We start from the raw sequence: 13,286 nt of genomic DNA on the forward strand, positions 1-13,286 counted from the left end.
GCACTCGCTCGCTGTTGTTTGGTGCGCCGGCGCACCTGGGGCCAAGTTGAATAATGAATTTAGCTAAGATTGCAACTTAACTAAATTAATTATCAGCTCTGGCTCTGGCTACGCACTATATTGAAATCTATGTATATCATTTCGCATCGGCTCCTATGAGCGAACGAACATGTGTGCCGACCGTTGGGATGCCAGCGAACATGTTGCTGTAAACACCTGTTACTTTACAGTCCAAACATGTTGCATGCCGACGACAACAGACAGTGACATGCGCGCATGCGTGCTTCAATAATTTGTGCGTTGCACGGTGGAATTGGATGCTCAGAACTACAGCGATTACTGAATACATCCGGCATGTACTTGAGTTACCCATTTATTTGTGGGAATCAATTGCCGTATGAATGCTCATTCAGTGGCTTATTATCTAGTATAAAGGCATTGTTATGGCTACTGCATCAAATTACTGAAAATAATTGTGTAGAAACAATGCGCATTAAAGTCACACTAGATAAGTGAGATAGAAGCATTATCAATTATTATTTAAATGATTATCATTATTTGTAGAATTTATATTGAAAGCAAACCGGCAAATAAAAACTTTTAAGCACATCAACATTTAATTATTTACGAAGAAAATCTCTATTTGTATATATCTAATTAAAATCAATTGAATTGTCCAGCAGCATGATTGCTCCGTTCCGTTTCGTGGCTGTTCGCGCCACTGTGCAGAATCAGCCAGCAACATGTTGCGACAACAGCGCTGTTAAGCCCGGCCAGTTCGGTTAACAGCGCGTCGTCAACCTCACGACTGTCTGTTAGAGTGCGACGTTAGTCTTTTGCCGGCATTCAAAGCGAACGCGTGCGTTACATGTTCGTCGCCGTCGCTGTTAGCTGTTTTTTTGTAAAACGGTACAAAGTTTGCGTAAATATTTTCTTGTTAGTTTGGCGCGCGTGATAGATTTTAGGCGCTAACGGTTAACACTATTGTTATTTCGTTCTGATTGCTGAGTTGCCAAATTAAAAGCATCATCATTTAATTGTCTTAACATTGTTGGCGGTCCGCGTGGCCCGCAGGACAAATACCAACAACAACAACACATTTGTGTTAGTTTTTTTTTTCGTGTGTGAATTTTTTTTTTTTTTTTTGTTTATCTTGGTTTATTTTTGCGATCGAAACGCAGTGTTTTATATATGAAAATATAGTTTCAAGTGCATTTGTTGCTAATTTCGCTACACGTGAAGTGCTACACACACACGCACGCACATACGTCATACATGTCGTTTGCATGTGTGTATATAGCGTGTAAAAGGAAAACCTAAAGAAGCAGCAAAAACAAATTTTTGATGTACAAGCAAATAAGAAGAAATACCAAGTCGAAAGAAATTTAAAACCGGATTCAATACAACAACAACAACAACAACAACGAGACGAAGAACGACAACAACAACAAAAATAATAACAGAAGCAGCCAACAGCTACAGCAGCCGCCGAACAAATTTAGTTTTCTTCTCATTCTGCTGTTGTTGCTGTGTGCGTAGCAGCGCTGCCGAAGTCGACGTCGGCGTCTATCCTCTCAGCAGCATCTGAACGCAGCTGCTGTTCCGTGGGACTGTGTGGGCTTTGTTGTTGTCGTCGCTGCTCCCGCTGCTGCTGTTAAAAGGCGGCAGAGCAAGCGCAACAGGAGCAGCCACGTTGCCTCGCGCCGATCGCTGTGCAAGAATTAGAAGCAGCAGAGGCTGAGACACCATCAGAGTCGCAAGCAGAAGGTGAGTGCAGTCCACACACACACACACACACATAAACACGCACACTAGCGTGCTAGCACTCACACGTTTGCAAGCATGTGCAAATGTTTGCTGTTGTTGTTCTGTTAGTTTATGTGGGCAGCAACAAAACGGTCACAGGCCGCAAGCGAACCGAGTGTGTGAGGGAGAGCAAGAGAGCAAGAGAGAACAGAATCAAGAAAAGGAGACGCCGATGACAGCGTGCAAATGTTAATTCTCTTGAATGAAAAACTGAGCGGAAACTATTCTCAATTTAAGAACAAAGTCTTTCTGTAATATCCGAGGCTTACAAACATACATACATACGTACATATATACGAAAAAGTGAATAAGTAAATGTGATTGATAAGCGATCAATTGATATAAAGTGTAAATAAATAAGGCAATTCTTGCATTTTTGCTGATCTTCGCTTGAGCAACAGATGGAATGAAAGTGGAATACAAGAAGAAGTGTTTTGCATTACATTTTGTGCTGCTTCTTAAGAGTTATGCACTAAGTAAGAAATGGGGCATATTGGTTTCTGACATGCCTATAAAATTGCAAAAACTTTGGCCTTAAATTAACGATTTAGATTTCGAGCTGATGTAGTGAACGGCTGGATTTGGCTTGTTTTCAGCTATTTGTAAGCTGAAAACGGGCATTGCGCAGTGGCTATTAGCCGGCGGCGAGCTGTAAGGAGTGCAGCAATCTAAAACCTAAAAAGTGCCCAGTGCAGAGCGCAGCTAGAGACGGACGAGCATATTCATTCATAAGTGTAAATCAATGCAAATATCGGTCAACATATGCATATGCATATATGTATGTATACATGTATGTATGTATGTATATATTCATATTGTCAGGTGTCCGACATACTGCGCTGGCGCCATTAAAATTGCTGGCATAATGAGCTAAAAAGCTAAAAAAGCCAACCCATCTAAGTACTCTATATATGTATGTATATACATACATATATATATTTATGTACATATGTAAATATAGAAATCTACGTATGATTTGTTGGCATTGCACTCTTTACACACTTTTGTTTGTTTATTTTGTTTTTGTTTTTTTGTCTTTGGTTTCTTCTTTGCTTTTGATTCATATATAAATATTTCTATATACGTATGCATATAGCATATATTTATATATATTATACTCTTAGCCCTTATGCTTGCAACGTTAAATTGAGTTTTCGAAAGGGTCGCGCTAATATGGAGTAATCGAATTAACTGCAAATGCGAGTAGATTTACAGTTACAGGCAAAACTCTCAGAGCTAATTGACTGATTCAGTCATCGGTCATGGAGCTAAGTCAATTAGAACAGAGCTACAGCTGAACGTAAGGCTGAGCAGTGTTGGTAAACTCTTTCAGCAGATCCCCAATCAATCAGTTATACATCGATATAGAATATAGCATAGCTTGTAATACATACATATATATGTATTTGTTTAAGAGTTTCTTGCTGGCATCGCAGTCTAAAAGAGCCGCTAATTCAATTAGCACTCGGTGTATGGCGAGCGAAGGCTGTGCGGGGCTCGAACGGGGGAACATTCAACGATAAATTGGATTAATGCAGATATAAAGAGAGCAGCAGCAAGGAGGGGGCAGACGCAGACGCAGAAGAAGAGCAGCAGCTATGAAAAAAAATAGAAACGTTGTAATAGCATTTTGTTAGCGTTTTAATGAAACAAATTTCTAACATTCGCTCACACAAATGCAAATGCCAATAAATTCCAATATATACACACGAGCAGAGACTGTAGATACAATGAAATCTACGAGGGAGAGAGAGGGTAACAGAGAGAGGAAGAGACACTAGGTACTCAACGAGTAAAAGTTGCAACTTTTCAATTGTTTTTATAGCTTCATGTTGACCAAACAATGAATATTAAAAATAATTTGTTGAAAATTATAAACAATTGACTCTGACTTGGCCCAAAATTATATGAAAATTGTATTAACAAATATATAATATAAATTATATATTCAAAAAAATATATTTAAAATATTAATAATATTATATAAAAAAATTTAATTTCTATTTAATTTCTAAAAGCAAAACTTAAAAGCAAATCTCTTTTAGCTCAAGAATATATTTTTATATACCTGGAGGCGAACTCTTCCTCTTATTTCGTATGCTATGAAATTGTCTATTGTTAATGTTCTTTTCATGGAAATTCATATTTTTAATCGCCTCAAGGATGCAAAGACTTTTTACACAACAAAAGAATTAGCAAGATGAACAAAAATTACAAATTGCCTGCTTAAGTTGATGTTTGGCCTGGAGAGATGCATGTTAGCCGCGCTGCATTCACACACACACTCAATGCTAATTGGAAATGCATTTCAGTCTAATTCTAGTTCTGACTCTTTCTAGTTCTCTCTCTTTCTCTCTCTCTCTCTCTTTCACTCTGCTAGTTATGGTTGCTAGAACCAGGTCAAATGGACAATTCCATAATCAAATTACATATAATTGACGTGTTTGGTTTGTTTGTTTTTTTTTTTTCTTTTTCTGTTCTTCATTTTTATTATGTTTTCTGTGCTACCTTTTTTTTTATTGATTTCTGTTAGATCCCTTTCATTCACTCGTTCCGTTATCATATATTGTGATTAGCAGTGCTGAATAACATTGTTTGGCATGGAATTGTATTACAAATTTGTTAACTCTCTGACAATACGAAATGAGCCTGGGGCTATTAGAACATTTTATACTAGCTTGTTTCACTTACCTTTTATTAGAGCCAACGATTTTGAGCTTCCGAATATTTTTTTTTGCCCCATGAAATATTTTGACACTTAATGGGTAGGAGAATATTTTTACATAATTCCAGATAACATGATAGATAGCTTTTTCTTTAAGCTTGTATTTATATAGGTTTAAATATGTGTTGATATTTATTATTATCAACATCAATAATTACATAGTTTTTTGTGTGTTAATAATATGTGATTAACTCAAAAAAAAAAAAAAAAAAAAAAAAAAATATATATATATATATATATATATATATTTGTTTGTGCAATATATTTTTGTATCTTTATTATTATATTATATAATAATTATAGCGAAAAAATAATATTTTGGTTTAATTATTGTATATTATAATTTTTGTAATCTGATAATTTTAAATTATAAATTAAAAATAATTATAATACTGATTAATAAGATAAACTAAATAAAATATTTAATATCATTTATCTTAATTATAAAATAATTTTTTTCTTGATTATTTAAATTGTTCGTTTAAAAATTATTTGACCTTAATTAGTATAAAAAAATAAATAAAAATAAATACAAAAAATTATTCATTATAAGTTTTGACAAATATTTTATCTTCCTTATTAAAAATACAAGTATTTTATATGCATTATAAATGTGTATCTATAAAGCAATTAAATAAACATATAGGAAAAACTATCATAACTCGATCAAATTTTTTGCCATAGCCAAAATCTTATGCAATTCGCTCATCAATTGTTTTACTTTCAACACTGTTAATTTGAATTGCGAAAAAGAAAGTGAAAATCGTGCATATGCACAAAAAATTAATGAATATATAATATTTATATGTATAAATATAGATATGTATAGACATATGTATCTATTTATTTATATATTTATAAAACTGAAAGCCAAACCCAAGCCGCATAATCAACATCAAATTTAACTCTGAGTCGAACAAACACACGACACGAACATGGAACATCAGCCGCATAGTGCGTCCAGCACTCCCTCGTGTAAACTAATTAAATTGAAGACCTGGCAAATATCATTGATGTATTTTAAAAGATTGATTAATGTGTTTATGGCTAGCGAGCTGAGGAGGCTTTTGGATATCTCCATTTTGATACGATAGCAGCACATGCCTCTAATGAGTGGAGGCGAGTCATTCGATACATTCGCCTCATTCATTCACGTGGCTCGAGCTCGGACCGCTTTTATGATTTATTGTTAATTTTCGGCCCAATGCATTGTTCTCTCTCTCTCTCTCTCTCTCTCTCTCTCTTGCACTCGCTCTCTTTAGCTTTTGGATTATGTTTCATGATTTCTTTCATCATTTCGCAAATGACACTTCTGTGTTTGTTTTGTGAAACTGCAGTTTGGCAATCCGGAAACAATGAGCCACCAAACAATTACATCGCCCAATCGACTGCCCAATATATAGATATATATTTTATATGTTCGTATTTGTATTATTTGTTGCTTTTTTTCTGCTTTTTAAAATTTATTGTGTATTTACTTTTGCCTTAGAAATATTTTTATTTCATTTGCTCGCGCCGTGGCATTTAGAATCAATTTTATTGCATGCGCTGATAACATCTGCTCCAAGACCAATTGGCGTTAGGTATACATAAATAAATATAGACATTTCTTTTAATGATCATATGATTTATGAACGCAAGCACATTATAGGTATTTCAAATTATTATTTATAATTACATATAAGCCGTATCCACAAGTTGTTAAACTCGTTAGTAAAAGTACTTCAAAAATACAATAAAATGGATTTTTTTTTTTTTTTTTTGTAATTGACTCTTGAAGCTTACTTAACGTTAAATTTCTAGATTTCCATTACTTCTTTCTTAACTAAGCGTTAGATTAGAAATATTATAAATTTGATAGCTTCTTTTTGCTTCTTTTTTTTTCGCTAAAATCTTTTCATTTTTCCTCTTTCGACTGTAGTGAACTTTTGGCACCTCCAAATTCGTAGAGTTGTTATCTTTAGATCTTTTAAAGATCAGCTATGCTCAGCACTTCATGCCTAATCGTGTGAGCTTAACACGCTCAGTTCTAATTCCCAGACACCCAATGCAACAAAACAAAAAAAAACTGAATAAAAAAAATCTTGGCAACCGCAAAACCCAAATTACGAGCAAAAGACAAAAAAAGAAGAGAAAAATAAAATTTTCTTTAGCTGATTTGTTGTAAAATGTGCCTATTATCATTTTTGGCTGTTTCATTTTCTTAGCGCTTTTTCAATTGTCTGCCATTGCATGGCTTTTTTTTTTTTTTTTGGTTTTTTTGTTTTTTCATCGCCTTTGGTTCGGTTTGGCTCTGCATTATTTTATATTTAGCTGGCTGCTTCTTGGGTCTCTGGGTTTTTGCCCGCTTCTTTCTTTCGAGCAGCGCACGAAACGCATTTGCCGCAAGAAATCACAAACCGCATTCAGAGAAGCCAAAATGAATGCATGGCGTTTCGTGTGGCACGATCTGAGATGTGGAAGTGGAATGTGAAGCTGCGAGGCGCGTTTTATATATAGCATTGCAATTCGGTGTCGGGCGATTGTGGCATTCAAAGAGCCAAGCAGCGACATCGATATGCATCTAAGTGGGTTATACTTATCGATAACAAGCAAATGCCTGCACTTAAAGATCTATTTGGAAATTGATTAACGTTCAAGCAGATAAGCTCTTGATACTTTTCCATTGAATTGGCTTACTTTATATCAAATATAATGAATCTAGTTTATAGTACACATGTTTTCGATAGTTATCGAATTCTACACAGCTCAAAGTGAGGTAAGCCACAAATACAAGACTTATATAAGAGACAACAACAACATTTTAGTTAACTAAACACGTCTGCCGATAAGTCTAAGAATACCTCTCGATAACTTATCGAAACAAGTTTCTGCTCCTCGGGCAGACTGAGTAAACTTTTTGCTCTTCATATTCCTTTTTTTTTCGCAGCTGTCGCCAACTTTTTTTTGATGCGATTTTAAGTTTTTTGCCGCCAACAACCCCGCTTAGTTTTTGCGAAACAGATGGGCAACATGTGTGGGGAACACGAAGGAGTCGCCACACGTGACAAGTGAGAGCAACGGAACAGGGGCGTGTGTACGTTGTCCCCTTCTTGTGGCAGCAGTCCGAGCTGCGAATTGCAAGCGCTGGAGGGCTGCAAATGCGACACGTTATACCCTGTACTTTAGGTGGGAGAGCATATTGACTGAATTGAAGCGATGCGAGAGTGCTCAAGCGTGAGCTTAAGGCAGTATTACTACTGATGTCCTGTACTCACGGGTGGGTAGAGAGAAGAGAGAGAGCCTAATGAACGAAAGATTATTAATGCTCTATTAATGCGTGTGAGAAATGCATATTTTATATAGCTGATATCTTGATGATTGTTAAAGACAGTCAAATAAAAACAGTATACCCATTGACTCGTTTAAGGGGTAGTTTGTTTCATATGTTATGAAACTGAAATATGAGAATGCTGAGAAAGGAATTCTGCATGCAAGCTAAAGAAAGGGATCGAGAGATAGAAGAAGGCGAGGGAACGTGGAAGGAACATCAGGAGAGAGAGAGAGAGAGAGGGAGAGAAGGCGAGAGAAAGAGGCAGAGACAGAGACAGATATAGAGAGAAGGAGAGCGAGAACGAAAGAGCGAAAGTGAAAGCTATGGAAAGAGATTGAGAGCTATTAATGCAGAGGGAGATACGGTGAGAGATCGGGAATGAGAGCCCGAGTATGCTAGATAGAGCCAACGCAAGAGGTGAAAGATTAAAGTATTCTACGCTCTCGATAAATTATTCGATTCTCTCGCAGTAAACGCCTATTCAGCTCCTTTTACAGGGTACTTGTCAGTCGGTTAGCTGCGCCAGCTTGGTGCTCACTTGCTTCTATTTGTGTAATTAAAATAATAATAATAATAATGCGACGCCGTCTGAGGTGGGGACGTCTGCACGTGTGCGTCTCGAGTGGACGCACCAGCCGAAGTGTGTGCGGTGGAGCTGGCTGTGGGGCTGGGCAGAGGTGTGAACAATTTGGTGGCACATGTGTGTGCGCATTGTAGTTGTTGTTGTTGCTGTTGCTGTTGCTGTTTGTTTGTTGTTGATGGGATTGTTTTTTCGCTTTGTTTGTTCGTGCATTTGACTTTAGTCGCTGTGCTTTGGCGTTTGTTCTACTTGTTTTCTTGTTGGCATTTGGAGTGCACACGCCATGGCACTACTATATATGTGTGTGTGGTGTGTGTGTGTGTGAGAGTTGCGAGTTTTTTATTTTGGAGGCAGCTCCACAGTTAAATTTATTTTAAATGCATTCCAAGAACTGTCAAGCGGAACCAGGAAAAACGATCTTCAAACAGAACAGAACAAACAGAGCTGCAAGACGTAGCTAATGGAAATCTATTTGAGTTCTATTGATATTTGAGCTTGAGCTAATCGTGAGCCAATCCTTTGTGAATCGGGGCATTGAGCTGTGAATGGAATATGATAAAACAGAGTTTTTTTTATTTATAGTTGATGTTATACAAAAGAGAATATTTTTTAGTTTTTTAACTCTAGAATTTATATTATTTACGAATGGAATTTATAATGGAGATTTCTAGCGATATTTCATTGCTAAGTTAGTTAGCTGCGTATCAAGTATAGCAAAAGGAATAACAACCTACCTCTAAGCTTGTTTTCTCCATTTAAATTAAAATACTTACCATACTCTATAATATAACAATTTAAATAACAAAAGATAATGACACAAGTGAATTATTAAATTCATTCTACTCAGTTTTTTATACATAGGCACATACCATGTGATAATTCTACAGATACATTATGTGTGCTTAGGTATACAAACCCTTAATTTATTGAGCATATAATCTTTTTTTACTATTACTCGAAAGCCAGACAAAAACTATTCACAATGGTAGTCCCTAAATCATAAGCCAGACGGAGCCACGCAACGCTGTCAATTCTATATTGATGGGTTTTGGCGTCTGCGAAAAGTGAATTTGCATGATTGAAAGGCCACAGATCCAAGTGGAGTCACAGACAGCACAAAAAATCAAGCAAAAAAAAAAAAAAAAAAAAAAAAAAAAAATGAAAGAAACAAACACAAAAATGGCAAAGACAACCGGTTTTCTTTTGTATATATTTTTGTTGTTGTTGTTGATGTTGCCGATGTTGTATGCCTTTAACAAATTCCTGCAGCAGCTGAACTGAAACTCTCAAAAAAGAAAAGAGGAGAGAAAAAAGAAAAAACGTAAAGAAAATACTAAATTTGTGGCTGTGCGGCAGCCGAGCAGCAAACATACAACGTGCAACAGCCACAGAGCAGCAACAACAACAAAGCCAGGCGACGCATGTTTTGGCCGAAAGACAAACGCAACGGCAGCAACATCATTATCATCATGTTAAGTTGAACGAGTTATGTGCGCAGCCTGGGGCATGCCTCATCCTCATCATCGCCATCAAGCAGCGTCATTATCGTTGTCAGGCTGTGTGTGTGTGTGTGATGTTAATGAGGAGCACTCTTGAATTAATTCTCTGCTTCGCCGTTGTTATTGCTGTTGTACAGCTCCCGGGCCATGTTGCATGTCTCTCTAAAGACAGAGAGAGTGTGAGAGGGAGAGCGAGGGGGTTGCTGTGGGAGGGCAGACTTGTAAAAAGGGAACTGCAGCTGCAAAACTCTTGGCATAATATTATGCCTCATGTACTTGGCAAATCTCGATTTTCAGCCAGAATCCAGGCAGTTGCATCGATAATCGATTGCCAGATTTCAGGGTCAGCTGGAAGAAGAAAATATCGGAAAATCGAACAGCAAACAAAAAGATTTCTCCTTAGAAATGTGCATGAGTAAGACGCAAAGATGATAAACTAGACGACGAAGCCATGCTCTAAGCTGATCAGAGAGTAGTTAAGCTCTTGAAGTTCCACTGCTAATCAAGATATTTTATATAATATTGTCTATATTATTTAAAGTCGGTTTATATAGATAAAGGATGATAATCGAGGCTCAGATCAAAGTAACAAGCTTCTTTAAGTTCCACTGCTAATCAAGATATTTTATATAAGACAAACTTGGTCTATAATATTTAAAGTCGGTTTATATATATGTAGATAAAGAATGATAATCGAGGTTCAGTTCAAATACAAAAATATAGGAAAATCGAACACGCGCAAAAATAAAAAATTTCTTCTTAGAAACAAATTTAGATAACTAATATTCTATACTGTTAATATGTCTTCCATTTTAATATTAAATTGTTTTAAAATTCTGTATTTCAAATGTAGGTAATTTTACATTTGATGGCTTTTCTTGGCTTTCCTCTCTAATTGTGTGGGCAGAAGTGTATAAGGCAACCGCAAGAGCACCTATAACACACACGCTCTCTCGCTGTCTATGCCTCTTCCTCTCTCTGCCTCTCTCTCTCTCTCTCTGCCCCTTTCTCCACCGGTTGCAGAGCTCTGAGCCGGTCTCAGACGCGTTCGCATTCCCACTACCAAACCCATTTCCATTTTCATGCCCATTTCCCGTCTTGTCTGCGGTTCGAGTTGCCTGCGCATGAGTAGCCGACTGAGCTGCATATATACATAGATAAATATATATACATGCATATGTGTGTGTGTGTGTGTGTATCTAGAACAGGTACCAGATGAGTTGCTGTGGCAATTTCTGTTGTTGTTGCTGCTGCTGCGGTTGGCAGGAGAACTTGGAGTCGGCGCTGTGGCTATTTCTTTTCCTGTTTTGTTCCTGTTTGCTGGATGCTGTCGGTTCAGTGTGTGTGTGTGTGTGTGTGGTGCATAGATTTTGCGGTTGCATGCCAGCATTATGAGAAATGCAGAGTGAGAGAGAAAGAAGTTTTTGGCACATTTTACAGCCAGACAAACTGCCTAGAGAGGGAGAGAGAGAGAGGCACGAAACATGACCTATGAACAGAACTGCTCAATGGCTTTTCCAGCTTATGCTAAAAAAGAAAAAGAAATGTCAGAGATGACTTAATGCCCTGGCCTAAGCCAGGCTGCAATAAAAAGAAATCTTGGCTTAATCAACGGAGTTTGATTAAGTTTTCTTAGAGGGAAGAAACAAATCAATTTTAGCTGTTTTTATGTTGGTCGTAAAATAAATTAGAATTGATCTGAAGTATTTTTCACATGTATACTAGTAAAATTTGAAATGCTTTCTTAATCAAGCTTCATTAATTGTATAGTTAACCAATGTTTTTAGGATCTATTAGTGTTTGAGTGTGAAAGCTTGTCGATATCAAGACTATTTTCGAGCAGTATAATTAGATACAAATTTGAACAGATTTTAAGAATATTTGTAATCTCATTATTCAGCAATTTGAAAACTTCGAGGCACCGACATAAATATTGAAAAATTGTCAAAGATATTTCCTGCATTTTCAGTTCCATCTCGTTTCATGCTAATCCTCCACAGTGTTCCAATAAATTCCAGACTATTTCCATTTAAATGCCGTGCCCCTTGCTCTTCTGTTTTGTTCTTGTCTTGATCGTGGGTGCTTTAAATGATTTTTATAGACCTTTTAAAGCTGTTGCCGTCGATCCATCTAGCCGAAGCACTCAGGCCGCGCGCTTTTGGCCCAAACCTTTAACAACAACAAAAAGTAGAAGAAGCAAAAAATATCTAAGCAAAGCGAAAAAAATAACGGAGAATAAAAAAAAAAGCCATTGGAAGGCAAATTGCCAAAAAGCTTTTTGCGACGCGCTTTTGTTGCTGCTGCTGTTGCTGCTGCTGTTGCTGCTGCTCCAGCATCAGTCGCTTCAAGTGCAACAGCAGCAGCAGCAACAGCAGCAGCCGCCTCCTGCCTGTCAATGCGACACGTTGCCCCGGCCCCGCCCACTTATGCGCGGGCTGCAGCCCACCCAGTTTTATGCAAATCTACGTGAAAATATTCAAAATATTTCTTCTCTCTTCTTTTTTTTTTTTTGGCTTCTTTTTGTTGTTGTTGTATTTTTGGTTCGCTTTGCGCCTCACTTCGTTGTTGCTTTCAATTTCATGGCACTCTTTGTGGGGGGGCGCACAGTTTCGTTGCTGCCGAGACAACAGCTTCCAGCGTTGCAGTCGCTCCACGCCCAGCACACCCCTCCGGCCCCCAGCGTCCCCATGGCAGCTCTCGATGCTGTTGCTGCGGCAATTCATCGCTGGCGACATTTTTCGATTATTGCGCATACTTTCGCCTCGTCGCTTATTTCGTGTTTGGTTTTGGGCTCAAAATTTGTCAACGCCTGAAAAATGCAGCGACAAGAGGAGCGGTCGCCGCCCCCATTACTGGCACGGCCGCGCCAGCAGCTTTTGCACGCGAATCAAAAAAGAAGCAGCTGAGGCAGCAGCGCCAGAAGATGAAGAAGAAGCAGGAGCAGCAGCAGCAGCAGCAGCAGCAGCAGCAGCAGCAGCAGCAGCAGCAGCAGCAGCAGCAGCAGCAGCAGCAGCAGATTATATTGACAGCGTCGACGTCATCAGCGTCGTGGTTGCTGGCTGGCTTTTGTTTATGCTGCTGCGCCGTCTGCCCCGCTAGTGGGTGGGCTGAAGTGAGGGGGGGGGGCGGGGGGGGGGGGTGCTCGTGTGTCACTGGAGCTGCGACTCAGTCTGGGCGGCCTTTTGTGCAATGAAGCAAAACGGTTGACGCTTTTTTGTTCGCTTCTTTTTGCGCGCTGTTTCGTTTGTTTCTTCTCTGAAATTCATTCCCGAAGCGAACACCCCCTCCCCAACACACACCGCACACCTACCCGAAGCCACCACCCCAGTTGAAGTGCCTGCTCCACAGGCAGCAATGCAACAC

At 38.2% G+C, this 13,286-nt stretch overlaps 1 protein-coding gene across 1 annotated transcript in view; it reads left to right on the forward strand.

Annotated features, from left to right (window-relative positions):
* Positions 1-821: 821 nt before the first annotated feature.
* LOC108619370 (uncharacterized) overlaps positions 822-13,286 on the forward strand; it is a 110,095-nt gene continuing 97,630 nt past the window's right edge. Inside the window, exon 1 of the mRNA XM_018015928.2 lies at positions 822-1,767. The gene's annotated coding sequence lies outside the window, so the exon portion shown is untranslated. The remainder of the gene's footprint in view (positions 1,768-13,286) is intronic.

This window comes from Drosophila arizonae, chromosome X (assembly GCF_054131065.1).
Source record: "Drosophila arizonae isolate 15081-1271.41 chromosome X, UAZ_ARI_1.0, whole genome shotgun sequence".
In the NCBI taxonomy this organism is placed as follows: Eukaryota; Metazoa; Arthropoda; class Insecta; order Diptera; family Drosophilidae; genus Drosophila; species Drosophila arizonae.